General features: G+C 46.7%; 1 long non-coding RNA gene across 2 annotated transcripts; it reads right to left on the bottom strand.

Moving 5' to 3' along the window:
• Positions 1-3,352: 3,352 nt before the first annotated feature.
• On the bottom strand, positions 3,353-11,001 carry LOC111770237 (uncharacterized). Of its 2 annotated transcripts, XR_011431783.1 has the most exons (4): positions 9,378-11,001; positions 8,601-8,646; positions 7,944-8,004; positions 3,353-7,660 (listed from the first exon to the last, which is right to left on the bottom strand). It is a non-coding gene; the product is annotated as an uncharacterized lncRNA (long non-coding RNA). The 2 variants fall into 2 exon arrangements; XR_011431784.1 differs by having other exon boundaries at positions 3,353-8,004.
• Between the last annotated feature and the right edge of the window lie 417 nt (positions 11,002-11,418).

The raw sequence follows: 11,418 nt of genomic DNA, 5'->3' as shown, positions 1-11,418 counted from the left end.
TTTTGAGGAACGGCCAGACTATTTTCCAAAGCATCTGCACCATTTTTAATTCCCACCAACAGTGTATGAGGGTTCCAAGTTCTCCAAATTTTCACCAACACTTGTTATTATCTGACTTTTTGATTCTAGCCATCCTGTGTGAGAAGTGCTATCTCATAGTGGGTTTGATTTGCATTTCATTGATGGTGAGCATCTTTTCACCTAATCTTTTTCTCTTAATGGCATTTTGGGAAGGAGAGGAGATAAACATGTGTGTTTGATCTACTATGTTTAACTCAAAGTACAATAGCTCATTTTAAATGTGACAGAAAAAAATCTAAATATTTGAAAACACTTCTATAGTGGTGTCAAGTCCTTATAAACATGTACAGCTTTCTACTTCTGTACTCTCTGTGTGCTGCAGTCACTGTGTGATTAAGGGACTGCAACATTTGCTCAGGAAGATTCCTTTCTGTGTGGGGTTGAGGGAAGAGTTCACTCGGGTGACTCCTCAGGCTTGACTACAGGGTCGAGCAGAACTGATGGCCAAAGCCTCTAAAGCTCAGTGCTTTTGGTCCCCATGGCTGTGTCCATCTATTGTGGGTCAGTGTGCTCCACAGGTGTAACTGTCAAAGAATTGTGAGAGCTGTGACACAGGCACAAAGCATACATCTGAGCGATGGGTGGCAGGATGTTCTGATGGGCTTTTGCCCTTTAACCATAGTGTAGGAGATGGGCCATATCACACGTGCCAGATGATAACTCTGAAAGTGGGGTGAGGGGTGCATGGGAATTTACACTGCTCTCATGCATGTTTAAACATTTCTGTAATAGAAACCTTAAAACGATAAAAGAAGTTGGGTTGCCTCATAAGGAGAGGGAGGGGATGAGAGGATACCTGGCAAGGGGGCTCAGTCCATCAAGACGAGGGTTTAGCTCTCACAATAAGGATATTTCAGGATGTGTAATTCCATTGAGGTTAGGAAGGAAACCCCTGTTCACATAACAGGAAAGAAGGAAAGGGATAGCGTTTTTGTGAAGGTTTTTTGATGGAAAGTTCCTATCTCTTGACTTCTAGCTCATCTGTGAATGGTGGTCCAGTACATCTGCTGAGCAAGTGGAGATGGCCTAAGTTTGAGGAAAGTGAAGGAGATTTGAAACAAAGTTGAGTAGCATCAGAGAGAAGGGACTAAGGAAACAGTGACCTAAGCCCCATTTGTTTTCCTCACGTGTTGGTAAGCATGGGGTCATTATTTGTGGAATGAGCCAAGGTTTTCCAGCTAGTGCTGGGGCTGAATTTATCATGGCACCAGTAGATTTGACTGTGAGATTTAACCAATAGTGATCAGTTACCTATAGGAAGCCATTTCTGGAAAAGGCAGAGAGATGGGATTTTGCCAGACAGGAAGGATTAGGGGATTAGATGGGGCCTATTTGTAGTGGAACTTTTTAAATGTTGGTTACCTGACAGACCATGAAATCTACCTTGGAGAGGGAGGAAATGAAGACAGGAGCTAGGTGGATAGATGAAGGGTAAGTGGAAAGATGAATGACCTGGATTTAAGAATTATTAAGGGGACTTTAAATCAGAAGAATCAGGGATGAGGCCAAAGGGTGGAATGTCACACTGTGCTGATCCTGATGTCAGAAGTGTTCCTGGTTATAAGCCCTGGAGTGTGGCAGTAACTGCCCTGGAATAGGAGGATAGGACCCTAAAATGAGATGATGTAGGATCTGAGGGGTCGGGCTATTGACTGGTCCATCCACATGGATATTTGTGCCCTCCACTGCCTCCTCACCTCTTCTAGTTCCCTGCCCTGGGCCCTGTCCCACCTTTTGTCCCTCCTAGGCCCTCTACAGAATCTGCATTCTTTTTTGACCCTAAGCTTCAGACATTGGAGGGTCAATGGCATAACTCTGGACAAGAAAATATAAGTGTGGAGTGAGAGAGGGCCGTGGTGGACATAGGTTTTGTTCTTTCTTTTAAGACCTAGGATTCACAAGTCTTTCTGGAATAACTACCTCAATGCCTCTAGGACATTCACCCCTCATTTGAGTCCCAGTCTATACAAGTGGAGTTGCCTTTCGTCCAGGCCCTATTGTAAGGGTGGGTATGTGTGCAGTCCATGGTGATTCCCCCAAACATCTGTAACCTGGTGCATAGTCTGGGACTCGCCTCTGGTTCATGAGCTGCAGGTGTTCTGAGGGAGACCAACCATGGCTCCACCAAGGCCGTGAATATCAAAGGAGGCACCTCCATCCTGAACGTGAACTTTACACAGTAAGGGCAAGATCTTGTGTATTTCCATCAAGCATGGATGGAAGGAAGGCACCAAGATCACCTTCTCCAACTGGGGGGTGCCATGACTGATGACATCCCTGGAGATTTTGTTTTAATGCCCAAAGAACAGTGCGTGCCTTTTTGGAATAAGGCATCAGTGTGCTGTGCAGTGCTCAGATTAGCCTCAAGTAGGTGGTGCCTGGATCAGATTGAGGAGGGGGCGGGGAGAACACGACAGGGTCACAATATGGATGATGAGGCATAAATCTTTGTTCCACCAGCCACGTCATTCTTTCCCTTCTTCAGTTCTTCTTATCTTCCCACTCCCTCTAAGGCATCTTTTCCTTATTTTCAGCTTTATTTTACCCTGGGAGGTAGGTGGCTGCCTGGTCAACATTGCTACTACTGACAGCTAAGTGATGATTTTGCTTTGCAACAAAATGTCATCAATCAGTAATCTGAAGAAATACTCAGGGAGGGGAACCACTTCCCCAGCTGCCTTTCCAGTAAGTAAAATTCAGTGTCAAGTCTAAAGTATGCTTCCTCAATACATTAACATGACCCACATGACAGATTCTTAAGCAGCATCTATGCTGTTCCTAGCCCCTCCCCCACCAGCCCAGGATGCACTGCAGCAGTAACCCCCAAACACTTCCCTCCAGGGTTCACCCAGCTGTAGGGTCCTCCAGTCACTGACTTATAAATCATGATGAAGCCAATGTTTCTTCTTCACTGTTATTTTCTGAAAAATACACCTGTCCTTCACTTTCTTAGGATATAGAAGACCTGTCTTCCCTACTTCTCTAAAGCTTATAAAACATTCAGTGAGGGGAAGGTGTGGGCTGCTGTACATTTTCATTAAGGCTAAGCTAAGAGGCAGGAGACAGAGCCTATCTCAAACTCATCAGGGAGGAAATGGGCTTTGGGGGGCACGTCATATCTCTGTCAACAAGAGCTCCAGGGGACTGGTCACCTGTTAGAAACCAAAGGAAGCAATCAATAAGAGCTGGACTAACTCTTCCTTTCCCAAAGCACAAGTCCTGAATTACCCAAAACCCATGCCCCCAACACAGCACACAGAAAAGACTTCACTATTATCAGAGAATCATTATTGGGGAGAATTCTCCATGAGAAGGAATTACTTGGGGGCAGGAAGTTTTCCTCTTTGAAAATGCTGGAGAAGCATTTTCTGTTGAAATAGCAGAGACAGATCTCTGAAAACAGTGCCTTCAGCAGTGGTGAGAGTGGCTGGAGGGCCCTGGCTGGCTTGACCCCTGCAGTTGGGACTTGGATGGTGCACATGCTCCCTGCGGGGCATGGATGAGGGATGCTTCTGGCCCAGTAGCTGATCCCTAAAGGCTACAACTTTCTGGGGGTATCAGTTCTCATCTCTGATCTGTCTAACACTAGTAGGATCACTCTGGCCAGCAAAGACAGCTTCTTGGTGGCAAGACTTGGTGTTTGTCACTTTACAGGAGGGGGACCTGTAGTTAGAAGGATGTCCCTGGATGGCCTCTGCCTGGGCCTGCACTTCTGCCTTCTGAGTTTTCCCATACTTCCTCAGGGAAGGAAGGGCTCTTGATGGCAGGTGACATCTGTTGCATGATGATGCGCCAGTTTCTCCTCTGGGAACTTCTCAGGGACCATCATGGTCTTCTGAGCTGTGGTCGTCCCAATAATGGCAGCTCTCCTTTTAACTAGGCCTCTGCTCTGTGCCGATGATATGGGTCTGCCCTTTTCCTGGGAATTTTCTTGGCTTTTGCCTTTTGTCCCAGGATGAAGCCATTGCAAAATGTGGTTCCTCTTTTTCCTGAAGAGGCTTTCAGGAGGAGGTTGTCCCTTCTGTGATGGGATCTGGGAAGACTTGCTCCCAACCGTCTCCTCTAATACCTTGTTCTGGGTAAGGAAACTCTTCCTTCTAGGTTGGGCTGTCCCCAACCCTGCATCCCCTCCACCAAGCTCTTCTGCTTTAGGGCCCTGAGGGCTTGCTCTCTTTGAAGCTGGTGCGAAATCCTTATCTTGTCACCTCCTTAAGACTTGCTTAGGGACCCAAGGCTCCTGCTGCTGCTCCATGCTGATTCCTCTGTCCTCCAAATGGACATGTAGCACTTGGGAAGCTCCCATGTCCCCACTGGAGACACCCTGTGCATGAGTCAGTGAGGCCTTGTAAATCAAGCTCTCTGAGGCAAGGGACCTGTCAGTGGGCTTGGCCTTGGACCTGGCTCTGATTCCTCTTCTCCAGTTTAGACTTTAATTCCTTAAGCAGCTGTTCTTTAAGGAATGATGATTTAGGATCTTGGGGAACTGGTCTTTTTGGTGGGGGCCTTTCAGTGGTCCCAGTAGTTTCTACTTCACTCATCATTTGGGAGCTTCCTGGCTTGCTGGTTGTCAAGATGTCACTAGTTCTTGACTGCAGCACATCGAGCTCCTTGGCCCTGAATATCTCCCTGGACACACTGAGGGTGGCGAAAGGTTCTGACCTCTTCTCCATCTTTTTGCCCTGTCTTGTTTCTACTCCATCCCTGGAACTCATACTCTTCCCCTTTGGCTCATATCCAGCCTCAGCTTGTCCTGCAGGCAGCTTTGGGGTGTATCTGTTCCCTAGGAGAGAAAGTCTCTGACTGGCTTTGTCTGTGATGATGTGTCTGACAGGCAAAAGAGTCTGTCTGGAACCCATAATTCTCTGAACATCCTCTGCAAGCTCTTGATTGATATCAGAGGGTGATTGTCTAAAGGTCCCCTGTCCTTCCTGGCCAACAGGTGAGGTGTCAGGGTGAGAATGATCCAGGACAGGGGCTGAATTTGTTGTTCCCACTTTGTCTTGAGGAACAGATTTAGAGCTTCCTCTAAGGGGCTTGAAGCCCCCAGATTTGGAGTCCACCTCAGCAATCACGTTGGTTGAGGAGGGAAGGTGGGAATGGGACAAGGGATGCTGCACCTTTCAAATTAAAGATCTCTATGGATTCAAGGGCCCTGCAGGGAAGGCCCCACAGCATCCTCATATGAAACATTTTAATATGGGCTTCCAGGATCTGTTGTGCACTGGAATCAATGAAGGAAAGCTGCTGGAAGGTATTCAGGCAGTGCTCCCCACCCGCTGATGGTGGCATACTTCTCTGTGTTATTTGGGTGTGGGATTTCACAGAAATCTGCAATGATTGCTTGATAGCATGCCATGAACTATGCACAGTCCCAGGGAGCCGACCCTCGTTGATTTACTCAAACTTGTTGCTCAAATGTACTTTCAGGACATTTTCAACTTGTTTCTGATATAGACTCCCACTTGAGGAGCTTGAATTTTTCCCTGACAGACTCGCCTTGTGACTACTTAGGTCTTCCTCAAAGTCATAGCCCTGATCCTTATCTGAAGATCTGTCCAGGTCACTCAACAGATGATCTTTTGGGCCATTCTCTGGGCTATGTCCCTGATCCTTCCCCATGTCCTTCTCTAGCTGAAGCATTTCTGAGCCCCTCTCATGGAAGCTTCCAGGATGGCTCAATCCAACATTTAGATTTTTGTTCACAGAGACCCATGGGAGTCCATGATTGCACTCTGACTCAGGTAACTCTGAAAAATCTCTTGGAGGCCTCGTCAGTGACAGAGAATCATGGATCCTGCGGGGCAGGCCCCACCGGTGCCAGATGAGCCTCTTTCAAAGGTGATGGTCTAGTTTCTTCCAAAGCTCATCGGTGAGAGGAAACTCTCCAGGAAGGATGGAGATTGAAACATGGGCCTGCGAGGCCTAGGGGTAAGGAGAGTTGGCAGCTGATGGACAAATGTCTTCCCCAGGTCTTTGGACCACAGAGGGTAAACCCCAGAAACTTTCTTGTTGCTTCTCCAACACATTCCATTCCAGGTGTTGAATTTCAGATGGAACGAGAGACTCTGACTCATTCGGTGGTCTATGGAAACACACTCCACAGATCTTGGTCTCAGGTAGAGGACCAGATCGTAGGATTGGGAGTAGGGACTGAAAGTGGGCCTGGGGCTGGACCTGAGTGACAGGTAGGGGCTTGGACTGGGACAGGGTTTGAGGCAAGGCTTGAGGCTGGATCTCAGGCGAGGACAAAGGTAGACGATGGGAAAGTACTGGAGATTCTTCAGCTGGGGAGGCATTAAATATTGTTGTGAAAATGAAGATTGAGGAACAGTCACCTGAGACATGGTCAGCAGGGGCCAAGGACTCACTGTGCAGGGAGGGGAGACCCGAGAAGAGCTGGACGTGTTTTTGTTGTAAATGGTCCTCTGAGGTCTTAGGATATGGGGGCTGCTGGTGCACAAGCAGCTCCTTTGGTTTCCCTTTGCTGCTCCAAAAAGGAAGGGAGAATGCTGAGTCATGCTTATCAGCAACTGACTCCAACATTTTCTCTGAAGAATGCAATTGGTAGTCTGGCCCAAGTTCTTTTGGAAAAGAATCCCTCATCAGAAAATCACTCCTATTTTGGACTTGTCTCTCCAAGAGTGCCAGGACATCAGGGCTGAGAAATGGGAGGTTACCAAGATCCACAAGGTTGTTGGCAGGTTCTCCCCTCAAAAAGCCCTCTGAAGAGTGGAGGGCAAGAAACTCTTGATTGAAATCACATTGTGCCAAAGTGGAATGGAACAAGTCTTTGGCATGAGCTTCCCATGGGGAGAATTCTGAAACTGAGAGGCTTGAATGGTCAGTGCCTTTGATTGGTGGGACACAATTAGAAAACCCACCAGGGCTATCCAGAGATGAGTTCTCCAGCACAGGATTCAATAAGGTAGAAATTGAATCAGATTGAGTCACAGTTAAAGCGCTGTCTTGTGATGATGAAACAGACAGGGTTGGTGGTGTGTGATGAGAAGTCAATGAATCAGTGGGATCCATTGTCTCAGACAACTTTGGTAAGAGGTTGACATCTTGGGAAAGGGCTGAGTCAGGAGACAAGATGGTATGCATGGACAAAGTGGCCTCTGGTTGGAGAACAGGATCCACTGTCTGAGTGTCATGTGGTCACAGAGGGAGAAAGACAAGGGGTTGGGGTGGAGAATGGTCCATTGGGAATTCGGAATCCAAGGGAGGAAAAGGTGCTGGTGGCAGAGAGTGACCCATTGGTAAGGGCGAATGAAAGTCAGCTAAGGGTGTCATTGGGTTAGGTGAAAGAATGGAGGGGGGTGTTGGGGAAGGCTCAGGTGGAGGGGCTGGTGTTAGGCCTCCTGGAGGGACTTCTGAGAAGGCAGAGGACAGAGTGAATGATGACTCAGTCACAGCAGCTGTGGAAGCCAAAGAGGACACAGAGAGGGTATCATCTTCCAGGTCCTCCAGGAACAACAGCCGATTGACTTCTGCAGTTGTGCTATTACACACCTCAGAGGAGGGGTCTGGAAATAACAGTTGATTAAAGCGGGTGGTATCATGATGCTGGCCTGAAGGGCTGTGGGAGACAGGAGGTACAAAGCTGCAGCCAGGACCAGAAGAAAGAAATGAGGACCCGCTGGCCTGGGGGTGTAGGGGCCACCTGAAGCCTGCTGCCCCTTCACATTGCCCCACATCCATGACTTCACAACACACTCAGCAGCCCTCACCCCAAGGCCTTCATTCACATACCCGTTCCTATGGCAACCCACTCGCATGACTAGGGCAGGCTGCACTGAATCCCTGGAATGGCACAGAACATGCTAAAGAGGGATCAGGAAAGAAGTGGAAAGACTGGTTACCTTTTCAGAATGGAAATCAGCTTCCTTATGTCCTCTGTTTCCCTCTTGTCATGTCTCCAACCTGGGAAACCAGGAGAGTGGGTTATGGAGGGAGTGGGTAGAAGCATAGGTGTTAGTATGGACTCCCATAGGAGTCCCTTTATGGGAGACCTTTGGGACATTAAACTCTGAAGGCCCCAAGAATCAGCAGATGAGGTCAAATGGTCAATGATATTAACAAGGTTCATAGGCGTATGTTGCTTCATTTGTAAAGTACCTTTACATACTTTATCTCATGTGATGCTCGAAACCACCATGTGAGGAACACAGGTCAATGGTTACCTCAAAGACGAATCTGATCATTCAGGAAGTCAAAATACTTTCACGAGGTCAGGAGACAGAAGCTCTGACTCTTGACATCTAACATGGCCACCTACTGGGCAACACCCATTGTCCAGGTTCATCACTGCTTCATGCCCAGAGGTGGGCAGAGCAGGAATCTGAGAAGCGTTTCAGGTTCTGACTGCCTTCCCATGAGCCTCTCCTCTGAGGGCTCTGTTTTCTGACAGGGACTGTAGCTAGCAACTGACATCCTCAGAAGTCATGGACCTGGGACCTCATGGAAAGGACAGGAAGAGTCATCCTTGGAGAGCTTAGATGGAATAAGCAGAAACTTACCTCCTGATGTTCCAACTTTCCTTCTCCTCTTGGCTGTGCCCTTACGCTGAGAACAAAAAGAAAAGAATCAGAAGCTGGGACTCATTTCTCTCCCTTCTCTCTCTAGGAAACTCAGATACTCATTATCCATGAATAATATGCCTACTTTAATGAACAGAACTTTGTGTTCCTTCCTGTTATTAATTTTTTTAATGATAAAGTATTTCCATTTTTCCTTCTTTGAACAACTCGAAGAAAGATTTTGTCTATGAGGTCTACAACTTGGTATTCTGAGTCAGAAGTCCTCTGCTCAAGGAGGGCATAGACTCTGAGGTCAACAGACACGCCTGTGGTCCCTCAGATAGACCATGTGTCCTGGACAGAGCTCAGACTCCAGCCTCTGCTCAGAGGCTCAGACCTGCTCTTCTGATCAGCCAGATAAAAATGACGCCTGACATGCGAATGTGACTCATGATCCAGTGTTGGGAACTCTGTTCTCCTGCAGAGATCCCAAACTCTCTAAATAACCCAATCTGGGGCCATGAAATCACTGTTGGGGATTTTATCCCAGAATCCTCCACTACACCCAGATGGTCTGTGAGCTTCAAAGGGAAACATTCCCTGCTGAACACCTAGCCCTGCCTGGTCTATGCTCCTAGAAGGATGCTACTCCATCCTCTACTCAGACTTCCCATCTTAGGTGTCTCTCTGAGCCAACCAAACTCCTTTTAAAATATGGGGATAAAGACAGAAACAACAATAAAGAATCACTGTTACGGGCTTGCCAGCATTCCTTACCTTTTGGAAAGCTTTGGTTTTCCAGAAGGTTGGTAAAGATGGAATCCCCACCAGGTAGCACAGGAACAGAAGAAGCAATCACAACCCACACAGGAAGGTCAGGTTGGGGTCAGTATCTAAGAATGCTGAGCAGATGCTCAGACACAACTCAATAGGGCTATTCAGAAATGAGAGAACATTCCAATGGCTGAACTCCATTGTCTGAATCGTGAGGCTGCCTGAAGCAACTGAGCTCTGAGAGTGCCAGTGCTTGCCTATAGTCCCAGGCCTGCATCACAGAGTACAGAAGAGTAACAAAGGGTTTCTGAGGGTGGGGGAGGGGACATGAAGAGGTGTGCCCACAAGTCCTCCCCCACCCACCAGACTGGCAGATCTCTCCACTCCTCCTGGGCCCTCTAGGTCTCTCTGCCCTGCTAATGTTACCACACAAAATTGGGGTTCTTTTGCCCAATGCACCAAAATAGCCAATTAATTATGGCATCAGCCTTTGGGAAAAGAGATCAGCTTTATTCTGAAAGATCCATCTGCAGGGAGAACAGGGGGCATGTGCCCTCAGATCTGTGTCCCTGATTCAGAATTTGGGGAAATTTAAGAGGTTAGGGAGAACAGTGTGGCACCTTGAAACACTGGTGGCACGGGTGGGTTTTGATCGGTGGGCTTCAAGCATTTATGGTAAGGTTTTAAACATTTATGACGGGGTTCTGAACACTTATGATGAGGTTCTACACTTTTATGATAGGGTTGTAAACATTTATGATGAGATGGGGAAGGAATTTTAACACCAAATCTTCCTGAATGAGGGACCCCTTGCTTCTGATAAGAGCCTGACTTGTAAGTTTCAGTCGTGTCCCAATCCTTGGGTTCCATGGGAAGGGGGATCCGTGGTTCTGCAGTCATTTCAGGTCAAGACGTCTTTTGTGCATGCTCTGGCTACATGACTCTGAAGATTGTCTGAAGGATAATTCTTAGTCACTCTGTTGATAAGAGATGGTGTCAGTTGAACTAGTCCTGGAGTGCCCGGGGTGACACTGCCTGTAGTCCTATTTTCCAACTCCACCTTTTCATCAGATAATATATTTACTTAATGGAATTTTCTGCTTGTTCCATCTGTACCCCACCTATCACGTGGGTCCACCTTTACTCTTTGGAGAACTGGACTTGGGTCTCACCAATTCTAATGCCTTGCAAGTCTGAGATACTGCCCAGAATTTTTGCTTGTACCCAGACATTTACACTCAGGATCGTAATCATCCCCAAATCTATCCTTTCTATAGAATGTTTTTTCCTTACATGAACCCAGATACACAACTTAAATGTTCTACATTTTAGTTTTGTGAATACTGAATAGCAAATTTTAGGGGGTTTTTTCAGTCAGCCTTTAGCATCTTCAGAGAGGATGACGCAAATAATTAAATGCATAATTCATTATTCAACATTCACAAAACTAGATAAATAAAATATAAATGTGAATAATTGTACCTTCAAATGATCTTGGGGGTAAGTCTGTAGCACTTATTTTTCTGAAGTTAGTGAAGCTTGAGCTGCATAAAGACTTTCAGACACACTAAACACTCACACACACACAAACACGCACATCTTTTGACAAACCAAATGACAAGAGATTTTCACATTGAGGTATATGGGGTAACTATTTGTGTTCAAAATTGATTTGACTTGAACTCAAGAAGCCTGAGTTATGGCCTCTCAAACATGCACTGTACATATGCTTTAACCATTAAAGTGAAGAGTGCAATCTGTTAAGATAAGAATGCACACTTCCCCGCCTTATGCGCTATTGGTAACGCCCTCGTTAGAACTGTTAAAATAAGTCCCCTTTCCTGACTTCAGGATCATGTTGACCTGCTAGTTTGCAACTGAATACCTCTGAAACTTTGATAAAAATGTATCCTGGGCACGTTTAATGGATGTTCTTTGTTCTAAAAAGATATGTCTGTACTGAAAATCATGCTTCTGTGGAATGCTTTCTTTCTTTCTGGGAAAGGCCTTCCTGGGTTATAATCCTCACCTGGCTCAAGTTAAA

The sequence above is a fragment of the Equus caballus genome, chromosome 23 (assembly GCF_041296265.1).
Source record: "Equus caballus isolate H_3958 breed thoroughbred chromosome 23, TB-T2T, whole genome shotgun sequence".
Classification (NCBI taxonomy): Eukaryota; Metazoa; Chordata; class Mammalia; order Perissodactyla; family Equidae; genus Equus; species Equus caballus.
The sequence above is the reverse complement of the archived record's forward strand: the minus strand, read 5'-3'. Positions and strand labels throughout refer to the sequence as shown.